The following is a 10,000-nucleotide window of genomic DNA, read 5'->3' as shown; positions in this document are numbered from 1 at the left end:
CCTGTCTGTTGAGAAATGCTGTACTGTACCTGGACAAGTGTAATTGCCATTTTGTGATGAAGAAATACCTTTTTGTAGAGATGAAGCCATCATCTTTCATACCTTTCATCATCTTTCATACCTTTAATCAGTGACAACATTGTTAGAATCATCTTGTTTCAAAGAGGGGTCTTTATTTGTTAATTAATGCAATATAATGTCAATAATATATGTGCATACTTATTTAAAATATACAGAAATATCAGTTGTAAAATGTAAGTACGCATCAAAATAAACCCTGTAAACCCTCCCTCCCTCCCTCCCCCCTCTCTCCCTCCCTCCCTCCCTCCCTCTCTCTCTCTCTCTCTCTCTCTCTCTCTCTCTCTCTCTCTCCCTCCCTCCCTCCCTCCCTCCCTCCCTCCCTCCCTCCCTCCCTCCCTTCCTCCCTTCCTCCCTTCCTTCCTTCCTTCCTTCCCTCCCTCCCTCCCTCCCTCCCTCCCTCCCTCCCTCCCTCCCTCCCTCCCTCCCTCCCTCCCTCCCTCCCTCCCTCCCTCCCTCCCTCCCTCCCTCCTTCCTTCCTTCCCTCCCTCCCTCCCTCCCTCCCTCCCTCCCTCCCTCCCTCCCTCCCTCCCTCCCTCCCTCCCTCCCTCCTTCCTTCCTTCCTTCCTTCCTTCCCTCCCTCCCTCCCTCCCTCCCTCCCTCCCTCCCTCCCTCCTTCCTTCCTTCCTTCCTTCCTTCCTTCCTTCCTTCCCTCCCTCCCTCCCTCCCTCCCTCCCTCCCTCCCTCCCTCCCTCCCTCCCTCCCTCCCTCCCTCCCTCCCTCCCTCCCTCCCTCCCTCCCTCCCTCTCTACAGAGCAGGTCTGTAATGAGCTCATCAGGGGGAGCTGATGTGTATTATTAATATTCAATCATGATGTCGCTGATGAATTAACTAAAGCCACAGTGAGTCTGGCCACTGAAAATGCTGAGGAAACAGGAAGGAAAGGAGAAGAGAGGAGGGGAAAGGAGAGGAAAGGAGGGGAGAGGAGGTGGTGAGGGGATGGGTGAGGAGAGGAGGGGAGGGGAGGGGAGGAGACGGGAGAGGATGGGAGGAGGGGGGAGCAGAGGGGTGGGTGGGGAGAGGAGGGGAGGGGAGGAGACGGGAGAGGATGGGAGGAGGGGGAGCAGAGGGGTGGGTGGGGAGGACATAGAGAGCAAAGGGGAAGAAAGGAAGAAAAGCATGACAATGAAGAGGATGGGAGAAGGGGGTAGAAAAGAGAATGTGTGTGTGCGTGTGTGTGCCCGTCAGCCTGTGGTGCATGTAAACAGCTGTCAGTGTGATTTGGTTTTGAGGTACTGCTCTGTTCAGCTGTCACTTGCTGGATTGAGTTAACACCAGTTTATCAGATAAACTATCTGTGTCTGTGTGTTTGTGTGTTTGTGTGTGATTGTGTGTGTCCATGTGTTTGTCTGAGGCCACAGGGAAACCGTCTAGAAACTGAGGGTCTTTTACAACACTGTCTGCACACATCTGATAACTGTCTATCAAGAAGCCCCCCCCCCACACACACACACACACACTGCCCTGCCCCCCACCTGCCTGCAAACCTGGCCAAGCTTGACAGCTCTATTGATGTTAGCATAATGGAGACAACATCCTACTGTCAAGACCACAAACATAATCTCTCTTGCTCTCACTCTTTTTTCTCTCTCTTACTCTCTCTCTTTCTCTCTCACTTTCTCTCTCTGTCTCTCCTGCTCTCCTTCAGTCCCTATCTGCTTTATTCCCTTCCTCCCTCCCTGTCATGTCTCTCCTTGTTTCTTTTTTTGCGCTACTCTCTCTCTCTCTCTCTCTCTCTCTCTCTCTCTCTCTCTCTCTCTCTCTCTCTCTCTCTCTCTCTCTCTCTCTCTGTCTCTCTCTCTCTCTCTGTCTCTCTCTCTCTCTCTCTCTCTCTCTCTCTCTCTCTACCACCCCATCTTTCTCATTGTCTAACTCTCAAGGACTGCAATTGACTAGTTAAGTACAAACAGAATATTGGGCCCACAGTTACCGCTGCATGGCCCGTTCATTAGTTAGTCAGGGATTCGGCCTTGAGGTTATGAAAAGTCACATATTTGATTCGAACAGTGATCTGGATCATTGCAAGGTATGGCTCCCAGCACTTGACACTCACAGCAGGATTCAATCTCCCAACGTAGTCAGATGTCCATGGCCTTCAGCTCAGCCAGCTGGTACGGCCAGTCTCCTGCCGGCACAGTGTCAGAGCTGGCAGCGTCCTGCCCACAACTTCACTCAACAGGCTGACAACAGGCTGGACATTAGATCTATGTGAGTTACAGTGTGTGTAGAAATGATTTTATTGAATGACACACTGTACCTATGTGTATGTGTGTAGAGGAGGGTGTATGTGTGTGTTCCTGCACCTATACGTGTACTGTGTGTGTGTGTATGTGTGTGTGTGTGAGCGTTTGTGTGTGTGCATGGTGGTGTGTGTCAGTGAATGAGACAGGCCAGAGGTTGAATAGTAGAATGCTGTATTCAGTTGATATTAAATGGGCTTTTTGTTCGCTCTGTCCAGATGTTGAGTCTATGTGTTTTATTTTTACATTCTTGGCCTGCAGCCCGTATATATTTTGGATTGGGCAGGGAGTATATAATATCAGTGGAAAATGCTGCGGTCTGGTACCTTTTAAATAACATTTCCTCCTTTCTCTGCTGCTGTCCTGTTTTTCTTTCCATGTTTTCTTTTATTTGGGAATGAGCTTTGAGAGGTGATGTTTAGAAATGTGCTGAAATGGGACTGGCTGTGGGGGCTCAGAGATTCACTGGAGACCCCTTCACGTACATACACACACCCACACACACGCACACACACCCACACACACGCACACACACCCACACACACGCACACAGTCACACTGCTGGGGCTAAATATGGGGTCCGGTAAAGAGGAGGAAGTTGGGGGGTTAAATGAAGGGGGTCAGTCGGCCAGTTGTGTGTCTCTGGGGTGGCCTGGCTAGCGTGTGTATGTGTGTGTGTGTGTGTGTCTATGTGTGTCCACACCAATGCCATCCCCCTCCCTGTCCCTAGTTAAAGGAATCATACTAAGGGGAGTAAGGGACCCACTTTTCTAGACTTTCTTTTCTCTCTTCTTCTCTGATTTATTTCAGAACAAATCTGGGCCGAAGAGGGCTAAAATTTGCAGCAGAGCAGTTAATAGAGTCGTAAGGCTGGGGGACGCTCCAGGGAAATAAAAGGAGTTGACCAAAGAAAGGCTCTTTCTTTCTCCTGCGGTGGGTCCTCTACTAAAGAAGACACCAGAGAAGAACGAGGAGGGGGGGGGGGGGGGGTTGAGCTTCGTCCACCCTGCTCCTTCATATCTACCAACACGGTGGGTTCTGTCATCACTCCAGGGTTAATATGTGTGTCTGTTTCACGATCAAACTCATGAGATACCATCAAACGACCTGTTGTGTATTTCCCAGAGTTTCCTGAGTTGTTTAACTAAGCAGATAATAGAGGCCCATCCAGTTGGACCAGGGGAGCGGAGCAAAGAGGAGACAAACGAGATGAGTTCAGAGAAGAGGAGCAGAGAGGAGGTCAGCAGAGAGGAGGGGAGCAGAGAGGAGGGGAGCAGAGAGGAGGGGAGCAGTGAGGAGGTCAGCAGAGAGGAGGTCAGCAGAGAGGAGGTCAGCAGAGAGGAGAGAAGTAAAGAAGAGCAGCTCCCAAGAGGAGACTTTTTAAACACATACCTAGCCTGTTGGGGGGAGAACAGCAAAGAATCTGTGTGTCTGTCTTCGTGTCTGTCTGTATATGTTAGGTGTGCTGGATATGTTGGGTGTGTGTGTGTGTGAGTGTGTGTGGGTGTGTGTGAGGTGAGGTTGTGTGCTCTGGAGACAAAGGTCAGTGAGAGGGGAGGTGTAGGGGAGAGAGGGAGAGAAAGATGAGGGAGAGAAAGAGAAACAGCATCTGGATCCAAAGCTGTTTCCCAGCTAAGTCACAATTGTTTAGTCTGAAAGAAAGAGCAGGGGGAAAGAGAGGGAGGAGGGAGGACAGGGAAAAAATGAGTTTTTGAGGCAAAGTAAAGACACTTCAATTGTCAAACAGTGGGTAGCAGGTGTGTCTGTGTGTGTGTGTGTGTGTGTGTGTGTGCGCCTGTGTTTGAGCGTGGCCTAGCTTGTTGTGGTGCTGGGTTGTGGAACGCAGGGGTCAAGGGGAGCTGACCTCCCGTGAGGCCTGCAGCCTGGGGAGAGGGGCAGGAGAGGAGGAGAGGAGTGGAGTGGTGAAGGAGCAAATGACAGGATGAGGAGAGAGGATATGTGTGCGTGGGGGTGAGAGAGGGTGGGAGGGTGGGGGGGGGGGGGCGGCATTTCTGCACTCTCAACATGCCACCCACCCCCACCTTGTAAACACCCCACTGAAGCTGAGACTTTGTTGCTGGGCTGCGCTGAGGGTGGTGAATGGGTATGATGGTGCTGGTGGTGGAGGGGGGGGTGGTGGTGGTCATAAGTTCTAAGTTTGCCCTTTGCTCTGTACAGTCACAATGAGGGGCGGAGGATTGTGAGAGACACATACAGAGACAGGGAAGGGGTTTGGGAAAGTGCTCGAATGTGGATGTTTGTTTCAAAGGTGGGTCCATGCACTTGAGTTTCTTGCTGTTTAATTGTAACTTATCTAACTATATGCTCCTATTGTTTTTCCATTTGGAACTTATTTGGTTTTCACAATGTGTGCTTCATGTTTGGCTACCCGAAATGTTTGGGGCTGTCTCGTTGTTATGATCAGTGACCTATGCACTTTTGTAAAACTCTCTCTTGGAAGTCGATTCGGATAAAAGTGTCTGCTAAATGCATACATGTAAATGTCCATGACTGAGGTACAAGGTTGAGACTGGATCCAGCATAGAGAGTGAAAACATATTGCTTGTCTATCTGGGCCCCCCTGAAGGAGCATGTGGAGGCCCATTGTCTACTGACTGCCTCACCACCAGGTCTTTCATTGCATTTGAAAACAAAACATTTATTTTCCTTTTTTTCCATTTCTTTATTATTATCCATTTGTACAGGTATTCATGTTCATATGATGTATTATATTATGTTTCACACACACTAACACACACACACACTAACACTCACACACTAACACACACACATATCCTTTATATGGCTGTAATAATAGCTCAATGTGACTGTTGCTCCACAATGCTCACAACACAATAGTGGGAATACAGTCCTGTCCACTGTTTGTTTGTATGTGTGTGTGTTGTGTGTTTTTGTAGTGTGTGTGAGTAGGTTGACATTGTTAGTAGGATCCATTTATGAGTAATTGCTATCGGGGACCTACTGGACTGAAGAGAGTGGATTTTGTGTTTTGACGTCAATCTGTGGTTCCATGACCCCTGACCTAGAGCTATTGCAGAGACTTCATCAAAAGGGGACAGAAAAACAAGCTATCTTGAGGACTGCTGCCATTCATCACTCTATCTTTGTCCTTTTCGGCCTGTATTAAGAAGAAATCAATGTGCTCCACACCCTCATCCACACAATGTCACACACACATTCACAGAACAAAGAGAAGGAATCTGAATTCAGTTTCATATGTATCCATTGAGGTCCTCAGTGTTATTTTCTCACCCAATTCTTGACCTTGAGGGGTGAAAGGACAGTAGGAGTGTGAGAGAAGCTCAAAGAAGATCTTGCAAGCTTCCTTGAACTGACCCATTCTCTGTACTACAGACAGTTGGTCATAATGTGATGAGCTCTTTCAGTTTGTCCACTCGACGCAATTTCCCTCAACCTTAAGATGGGTCATCTCTCTCCTTATCTTTTGAGAAGTTCATCTTCATGTAATCCCCCCATTGTGAGGCTATTCCCAGCATGCACCTTGAGCAGCTCTTCAGGACATGCGGTCCAGTGAGTCTCCTCTCTGCTCAGCACAGTGGTGTTGGGCTCTCTCTACAGTGAAGCAGCTCTGAAGCTTAGCTTCATCATGTGTCCTCTAATGTCTGAAAACAAGCCCCTAGGTGGAGGGCTGATTTGGCCACACACACACCCACTCACACACACACACACACACACACACACACTCCAGCCCACGCCTACACTCAACAGGTACTTGTGTGTGTGTGGGCAGCATGATGAATCGACGGTGAATTGGCATCCACTCTGGAACATGTTCACGGCAGACACGCAGCACTCTAGTTAGCAAGACAAAGACACATTCTCTCTCCTCTGCAGATGGGTGGTGAGACGAAGGATCCAAACACACAGGTACACACCTGTGCTGAGGGTTAGGTATGCCAGAAGTGAGGGGAAAGGTTACTGGTGGAGAGTGGACAGTTTATGGGGGTGTCTCTCACTCTCCTTCTCTCCCATTCCCCTATTTTCTTGCACAGCACAAATGAGAGGTTACAGCTACACCAATGGGAGATCTAGCCTCCTTCCGCGCTCTTTCACTCACGTTCTGCCCGTTCCTTCCCTCTTTCTACTACCACTCTATCCATTTCTTTCCATTCCTTCATCCATGTGTGAAGTCTCTCTCCATCGGGTTTCTATTTGTTTCTCTCTTCTCTCATCTTTCTTCGTCTCCCTTCGTTCTGTTATACAACAGAACCTTGCTAAAGGACGCTCATGCACTAGAGGACGCTCTATTTTTTCTAACTCACGCACACACACACACACACACATGCACATATATTCACACACTCACACAGGTAGCAAAGTTTTTCCTAGAGTTTTCACAAGAAAGCCAAACAAAACATAAAACAACTTGTCTGCACACACACAAGAAAGGGAGGAAGAGCACAGGAGAAGGAGAGGAGAAAGAGGGAAGTTATTTTCTCTGGTGTTTGAGGCGTCGGTGCGTGTGCTCCTGACAGGTGGGAGGGGAGATGAATTGTGCATTGTGTGAGCTCTCTAATTAGCATGGTTAGCGAGGCCTGTCTACAGTGAATGGCTGAGATAGCATTAGCGCAGGCTAGGCTCCGTGAGCGGCACAGATAGGAAGAACAGAGAACAGAGGTGGAGCTAGTGCCTCCATGCTAACGCTATTTTACCCTGATAAACTCACTACTCTTTAATGGGCTCAGCAGGGGAGAGAGAGAAAGAGAGGGAGTTGAAAAGAGGGGGAGGAAGGCAGAAAGGGACTAAATTTACCCTGAAGTTTTCTTTCACATGAGTAAATTCTCAGAGCACACGGTCGTATCTTGATTCATGTTCCAAAAATGAGGAGATCCTGATATAGGTTAGGTCAGGTCTTAACTAATCAGGAGATTTTCAATTCTTCTCAAACTGAAAGACCCGAGACCTATGACAGGTGCGAAACCAGACCCACAGAGAAAGAATATCACAGGTTAGACATTCTTTAGGACATTTTTGATTAGAATCTGGCACACCTTATAATGTCCATTGTCTTTCTGCGTATCTTTGATCTCTCGTAGCGAGAGAAAAGGAGGGAGACAGAGAGTGAAAGAGTGGCAGGAAGTGTTCTTGTGTGAGAGACAGAAAAAATGAAAGAATGACAGATAGAGAGAGAATAACAGAGGAAGAGAGAAGGAGGGGAGATAAAGAAGGAGACAAAGAGTGAGAGAGGGGCAGAGTGTGTGAGAGAGATACAGAGACAAAAAAGTGGGAATGACAGAAACAGTAGAAAAAGAGAGAGAGAGAGACAGAGAGAGACAGAGAGAGAGAGAGAGAGAGAGAGAGAGAGAGAGAGAGAGAGAGAGAGAGAGAGAGACAGAGAGAGAGAGACAGAGAGAGAGAGACATAGACAGAGACAGAGACAGAGACAGAGAGAGAGAGAGACAGACCCCCCTATTTTGACGATCTGAAACGCAAGTATCAAAACGCAAAGCGCAAGTAACTTTGTGGGCGTGACTTCAGCTTGGTTGTTATTTTGCCGGCGGGGATAAATGACTTTGCGCCTGGCGCAAATCTAAAAAGGGTTGGTCTGAAGTAGCTACATTACTAATGGGTGTGGTTTGGGCGTAACGTGCAATAAACCAATCAGAGCATCATCTCACATTCCCTTTAAGAGCAGCGCTTGTTCCATAGCAAATTGCTATTATAACGGCGGATTTGCCAGGCGCACGCCAGAGGTTCACAGCCGAGGAGATCAACGTTGTCGTCAGGGCCGTAAAAGATAGAGAAGTGACATTCCCCCCTATTTTGACGATCTGAAACGCAAGTATCAAAACGCAAAGCGCAAGTAACTTTGTGGGCGTGACTTCAGCTTGGTTGTTATTTTGCCGGCGGGATAAATGACTTTGCGCCTGGCGCAAATCTAAAAAGGGTTGGTCTGAAGTAGCTACATTACTAATGGGTGTGGTTTGGGCGTAACGTGCAATAAACCAATCAGAGCATCATCTCACATTCCCTTTAAGAGCAGCGCTTGTTCCATAGCGAATTGCTATTATAACGGCGGATTTGCCAGGCGCACGCCAGAGGTTCACAGCCGAGGAGATCGACGTTGTCGTCAGGGCCGTAAAAGATAGAGAAGTGACATTGTATGAGAAAGGCAGAGCAGTTTTCTCATTGCACTAAATTGCCCACTCATGCTACTCATTCAAATTATTATTATTATTTTTACATAAATTTAATTTTTTTAAATTGTTATATTTTAAAATTGTTTAGTTCTTAGAATTAGTTTAAGTAATGTACTTAATTTATACCAGCATATGTTTATTGTTTGCACCTTCCTACCACAGCAAATCGCGTATTTGTGTAACATAAGCTTCATGGCGAATAAACCGAATTCTGATTCTGATGGGCATGGGAGGAGAAACCTAACCAAATTAGCTTCGGTTAAACAGTCATGGGAGGAAATTGCTACCGTTGTTACAAATGAAGTTCACATACATAGAAATTTCTTATGAAAATATTTTTATAATCATTGAAGAAATGTAACACGCCATAAATCAAAACAAAGTAACTTAGCTTCGCAGAAAGAAGACCCTGGCCTCGCCAGCAGTGCGCACGGACCAAGCTTGCGCCCTTAAAATAGCATCTGAATATTATGCCATTGACTTTAAACCACGTTTTTCCCGGTCAGTGGCGGAATTGTTTTTTTGAAACTGCAAAATAGCACCAGGGAACGTTTGCGCCGGAACACGCCTCCTTTTGCGCTGAACCGCCCACGGGAGCGCAAAGTCATTTCGACGTGCGTCTGTGGAGGGAAAAGTCGGCTTTGCGTCAAGTGCAAACTAGGAATGACACTTGCGTCGTTGACTAAGTCAATTGCGCTGGGTGCAAGATAGGGCCCAGAGACAGAGAGAGAGAGAGAGAGAGAGAGAGAGAGAGAGAGAGAGAGAGAGAGAGAGAGAGAGAGAGAGAGAGAGAGAGAGAACAGCACCTTGGAGCTCTCTCCTTACAACACTGGTAATGTGGTGCTCTCCAGAAGCCCTGGTGACAGACAGTGACACCCTCTGGGATAATGAGCTTCCCCTTGTTTGAATCATTGTGTGGGTATGAAGGGCAGAGGGTGGGGTGGGGGAGGGGCAGGGGCAGGGCTAGGAGAGGGGGGACACTTTGAGATCTGGCTTCTCTCCTTTCACCTCACATCTTGAGGGTCAAATTACACTTGGTGCTGGTTACAGGCCACTGGCTATATGAACTGAACTGGTCTTGCACAGGACCCATATGCCACACACCCACACATACAGTCCTGTACACACATGCACATGTGCAGTAATCAGATATGTAGCAAATATCTACATTGCTAAAATGTTTCCTATGCATTTTCCTGAGAACAAACATGTACATATGGAAGTTAGAGTTCAGCTCTATGTGCAGCGCATGTATGTGTGTGTGTGTCTTTGGAGAAAAAGTATCCAATCATTGTCCATTCCTTTCTTTCATCCTGCTCTCCTCCCCCTGCTCTCCATCACTGTCCTCATCCGCAATGTCAAGAAGGCCCTTGAGGCTGTAGGGTGCTCTGTTCATGTTTAAACTCATACTACCCCAAACACACACACACACACACACACACACACAGCCCCTCACATTCCGCTTTCTAAAGACTCCCAGAGGGAAAACACCATCAGCA

Source organism: Hypomesus nipponensis, chromosome 9 (genome assembly GCF_054491055.1).
Source record: "Hypomesus nipponensis isolate SF chromosome 9, ASM5449105v1, whole genome shotgun sequence".
NCBI lineage: Eukaryota > Metazoa > Chordata > Actinopteri > Osmeriformes > Osmeridae > Hypomesus > Hypomesus nipponensis.
Note: the sequence above shows the minus strand (reverse complement) of the source record.